This window comes from Macaca nemestrina, chromosome X (genome assembly GCF_043159975.1).
Source record: "Macaca nemestrina isolate mMacNem1 chromosome X, mMacNem.hap1, whole genome shotgun sequence".
Taxonomy (NCBI): domain Eukaryota; kingdom Metazoa; phylum Chordata; class Mammalia; order Primates; family Cercopithecidae; genus Macaca; species Macaca nemestrina.
Genome location: NC_092145.1, coordinates 152,133,633 through 152,139,226, shown reverse-complemented (window position 1 = coordinate 152,139,226; position 5,594 = coordinate 152,133,633). Strand labels below are relative to the sequence as shown.

Here is a 5,594-nt window from a genome sequence, read left to right as displayed (position 1 = left end):
AGAGGCAGGAACGTGGATCTTGGAGCTGGACAGCCTTGGCCCAGGTTCAGGTCCTTGCTCTGCCATGTACTTCCCCGGACCTCTCGGTGGGGTCCCTGGGCCAGCAGCATCGCATGCCCGGGGAGTTTGTTAAGAGCAGAGTCCACTGAGTCAGATGTACAATTTTAGCTAGACCGCCAGGCGATTGTTGGCATGTTAAGTTTTGACCTGGGACTCTGGGCAAGCCAGATCAGTCCAGCGTGCCTCAGGGTCCTTATCTGTCGCATGGCGATAATGCCTACTTGAAAAGGTCGTTGTGATAATTCAATGAGATAAGGTAGTCCAGCCCTGAGCATAGTGCCTGCTCCATAGGAAGTGTTCCATATTTATCTCCAGCCCGTGGACCTTCTTTCGGGAAGTTTACATTTCTTTTCCACTCTCAAAAAAGCCTCTTGGTTTTGAACTTGAAGCTATTGTAGTGCTGCAGTCGGACAGTAGGGGGCAATCTCGGTATTGCCATCGCGGAGAGCTGGACACCGGGCTGACTGGGTCCGGACTGTGCGTGCACAGGTGATGCCGGCCGGCTCCTGGGCACCCACCCAGCTCGCTTACCTAGCAGCTCCCCTCCCGGGGTTGAGAGTCCTGGGCCTGAGCCTACAGCCTCGGCCATCTGGTCCCCCACTTAATCTCCCACTGCTAGTTATAAACAAATCTTGTGCAAACCTCCCGGGCTCACCCCCAGTCCCGCGGAGCGGCTAGACGTTGATGAAGGATCCCTGGTCGCCTTTGGCCGTCTCGGTCTCCAGGCAGCGCCCCTTCTTCTGTGTGACGTGGGGTTCCGGTGGAATCTGGCATAGCAGCGCAGCCCTGCCAGGCAGTCTTGGTGATGGTCGCACGGTTCCGCTTCGGCTGATGATGTTTCGTTACTGTCACTGGAGAGTTTACCCTGGTTTTTCTTTCTTCTTTGCAGAGGGCCCACCATCAGGTTTTAAGTCTTCATAATCGGTGCAGTCGAACAAGGCCATGTCCAACGTGGGTATCACCTCCCCGTCAGGCCTGCGCTGTGCCTGGGGCCGCAGGGAGGTGATGGGCAGGATCAGGGACTCTTCTGTGGCAGATGCTGCCTCAAAGGTGGTGAGGAAGATCATGGTGGGGGACCGACTGGCGGAAGATTGCTCCATGGCCGCATCCAGCTCCTTAGCTTCGGAGAGCTCCGCCTTCATCAGGGAGCTGGGACCTCGGACCAAGGCTCGGCCTCGGTGCAGCCTCAGCCTGTCCCTGCGTCTCTTATGCTCCCTGCTGCGTTTTCTGGCCCTCTCCCACCCTGAAGACCGATTCTGCTTCTTGGGGTAGGGCAACTCGAGCCCCAGGAGCAGGTCCTTCACCCGCAGCAGGCCTGCAGGACTCTGCTCAGGCAGCGGCCCCTCAGACCCTGGCAGTCTGGAAGCCTGCCTGGTGGCGGTGACCACAGCCCCATCCTGGGCCTCCCTGGGCAGGCGTGAGCCCCACTCCTTCTTGCCTGGGCCGCGCTGGCAGTGGTGGCTGGCCTGAGGCGACCACAGTGCTGGGCCAGGGAGGTCGATGTGATTCTCGGGGAGATTCTGAGCAGGAGTCCCAGGTGCAAGGGCATTTGCCAGGCTCAGCTCCAGGGGCAGCAGGAGGACTAGGACTAGGGCCGCCAGGGAGGAGGCGGAGGGGGGCCGGGCCGAGCACCCGCGGGAGCCTAGCGCAGCAGAGGGTGAGCCGCAGAGCCGGGACTGCGGCGTGGAGGTGCGCGGGCGGTGGGAGGATGTCAGAACTACCATTTGATCCAGCAATCCCACTACGGGGATTATACGGGGATTATATCAGATTTATCAAATATATATCAGATATATATTTATCATATACATGATATAAAAAACTATGCAGTCATAAAAAGGAATGAATTAATGGCTTTCCTAGTGACCTGGATGAGACTGGAGACTATTATTCTAAGTGAAGTAACTCAGGAATTGAAAACCAAACATCGTTATGTTCTCACTCCTAAGTGGGAGCTAAGCTATGAGGATGCAAAGGCATAAGAATGACGCAATGGACTTTGGGGACTCAGGAGGAAAGGGTGAGAAGGGGGTGAGGGATAAAAGACTACAAATTGGTTGAGTGTATACTGCTCGGGTGATGGGTGCATCAAAATCTCACAAATCACCACTAAAGAACTTACTCATGTGATCAAACACCACCTTCTCCTCAATAACCCATGAAAATAAAATTAAAACAAATAAAAATAAATTTAAAAAAATAAAAAAGCATTACGAAGTCAAATTCAGAAAAAGAGATGAAAACATGGTTTAAAATGACCCCAAAATAACAACTTTCAAATTCTGAACACAAATAGGGATGCGGCTATTTGTTTGTTTTAGTGCCTATAGAAACTGTATTATAACTAGGCTTTTATAGCTATTTGTTGAAAAAAAAAGTACAACGTAAAGTGAATACACTAATCAAGAAAGCTGTATATATGCTATATATATATACATTTTTCATGTATGTCCATAGGGCAATGTCTATCATTCTGGAGAAGTTGCCTGGAGCTGTTTAGTACATTTTAACTAATGTTCCTATAAAAAAAAAAAAAAAAAAAAGAATTTCTCCAAAATTCAGACACCGCTTCATTGGTTAATTCATTTTGTAATCCATCCATTCACTCAATATCTCAGCAAATATTTTTAATGGCCTTTTTTTTTTTTTCCTTTTAGTAAAGGAGTATGCTAGGCCAGGCATGGTGGCTCATTGCTTGTAATCCTAGCACTTTGGGAGGCCGAGGTGGGACAATTACTTGAGCCAGGACTTGGAAACTAGCCTAGGCAACATAGTGAGACCCTGTCTCTACTAAGAATAATAGCTTATTTTAAAAAAGGACTATGCTAGTTCTATAAGGTATCCAAAGCTTATTTGATAAAAATTCCAGGCTCTATAAATTTATAGAAGAATGGGAAATAATTTTCTTTTATCAGTAAATTATATCATTGTACCTAAAATGTTTCGATTTGGCTTTGATTTTAAGAAATGCAAGGAAATATAAAATGGTTTACATTAATTATATATTATACATATTTATATGCAAATATTTACAATATGTATTAAAATGTATATGTGGTATATTATTCAACCTTGTGAATTTAGGAAAAAAGAGATTTATACATTTTAAAACTTCCTTGTATGAAAAAAAATTCTGGAAACTGTAAGTGTGAGCTATCTACATTAGTGTTTCTGTGTTTGCCAAAACAGTATTACAGCCCAAAGGGGAATGGCTGAGGACAGATAACTTGGCCAAATGTCCCCGGCTAGAAAACCAAGGAGATTGCATCAAACTCACTCCAAAAGCCAATCAAAGAATAACTTGAAACCGCTTTCAGTCACTTAGATTTTGCTTCCTGGTCCTTAGTGGTAGCTGATGAGGTTTAGAAATAAGCACATGTATCTGTCTATACTGAAGGGAAGAAAATAAATCTACTATGGCACCAGTTCAAAACACTGCATGAGCAGTCGAGAGAAACAATTTACCAGAACATGCTTAATGGTAAATCAGAAATGACATGTATGAAATGACATGTATGAAAACATGGGGCTGCAACTTGAAAATGTTGGAAAATGAGTCATCTATCAGATCTTGGACTGATAACACTTTGTAAGTTGCAATTGCTGGATACCATGTACCTATGTGATCAGGACCATCTGTAATGATGAATGGTTCATGTTCACACAGCTTCAAATGCCTGATTTCTGAAATGATCAACTATTTATTAGCTGTAAGGTAAGGGGAATGATGCATATTATCTTCTCCTGTGCTTAGAGGAGTTGTTAAAATTCATTTATGGAGCTACAAAGATTATGACATGCAATAAAACTTCTAAACTATGTAATAACATCCAAGGTAGGATTTTGTGGATTATGTGTTAGTAATGATATTTAAAGAGAATATTAACATTTTGTTAAGCAAATATATTAATATATTAATTATGTGATAATTTTAATTTTAATTACAATAAATTAATTTTATCATAAGCATCTTCTTTTCTATTTATACATAAAACTCTTACAAATTCAAATAATAAAAAATGATGTTTTTAATCTGTACTCAAGAATAGACAGTCATATGTTTTATATATAAAGAGAGTCTATTTCAACATGGCAAAACTCCTTCTCTACTAAACATACAAAAATTACCTGGGCATGGTGATGCATGCCTGTGGTCCTAGCTACTCGGGAGTCTGAGATGGGAGGATGACTTGAGGCCAGCGGGCAGAGGTTGCAGTGATCTATGATTACACCACTGGCCTCCAGCCTAGATGATAGAGCGAGACTCTGTCATAAAATAAATAAAAAATAAAATAATAAATAAAATAAAATAGAAGGCGTATAGGTCAGCTGGATGCAGTGGCCCATGTCTGTAATCCCAGCACTTTGGGAAGTTGAGGCAGGAGGATCACTTGAGGCCAGGAGTTCAAGACCAGTCTGGGCAACACACTGAGACCACGTCTCTAGAAAACACACACAAAAAAATTAGCCAGCATGGTAGCACACGCCTATATTCCCAGGTACTCGGGAGGCCTGAAGTGAGAGGATCACTTTAGCCATCGCATACAATTTGCAGCCAGGTGGCAGACAGTACAGACCTCAAAGCCTCCATTAACTCAATGAACCCCTTCCCCAGCACACGGACACATACACAAAGACTTACACTCATGTCGCTTGCTTATGGGAGCCGGTGTTTCTCCTTGGGGGTAGCAAAGATGAGCTTTTTATTGTCACTGTAGCTTCTCGGCTTATGCAAGTCAACACCTTTGGACAAGGGCTGAGAAGAAGATGGAATCCATCCTACCTCCCTCTTTATAATGGTGCCATTAAAAAAATTATTTTGTAGAGACGAGATCTTGCTATATTGGCCAGGGTGGTCTCAAACTCCTGGCCTCAAGTGATTCTCCCACCTCTGCCTCCCAAAGCGCTGGATTGCAGGCATGAGCTACTGTGCCCACCTAAAACAATGCTATTTTAAAGGTGAGGTGCATTTAAAGAAAGGGTGCATTTGGTAGGCAAAATAAGTACCCTCCAAAGATGTCCAGGAACTCATCCCTGGAACCTGTGAACGTGTGAGACGACAAGGCAAGGGAGGAAATGAACTGGAAGGTGCTAATGACAGGTACCAATCAGCTGACCTGCAACATGGATATTATCCTGGGTTATCTCTAGGGGAGTCCAGTGGAATCCCAAGGGTCTTTCTAAGTGTGAGAAAGGCAGGAGGAAGGAACCAGACAGCCACATGAGAAGGCTCTGACCCCCCAAAATACTGGCTTTTAAGATGAAGAAAGAGGCCATGAGATAAGGAATGATAGGAGCTTTCAGAATCTGAAAAACATAAGCAAACAGCTCCTCCCCTACAACCCCCAGAAGGGACACTGCCCCACTGCCATCTTGAATGTTAACCCAAAGGCACTCAGTCCAGACTTTACATTGAAACTACAGAACTGCAGGGTAATAAATGTTTGTTTTTATGTTTAATTCCAAACATTTCAGAAACTTATTTTAATTGACAAACTTAAATGATATATACCATCTACAACAGGTTGCTTTGA

At 44.5% G+C, this 5,594-nt stretch overlaps 1 pseudogene; it reads right to left on the bottom strand.

Moving 5' to 3' along the window:
• Nucleotides 1-734: 734 nt before the first annotated feature.
• On the bottom strand, nucleotides 735-1,784 carry LOC105478266 (draxin pseudogene; annotated as a pseudogene).
• Nucleotides 1,785-5,594: the final 3,810 nt, after the last annotated feature.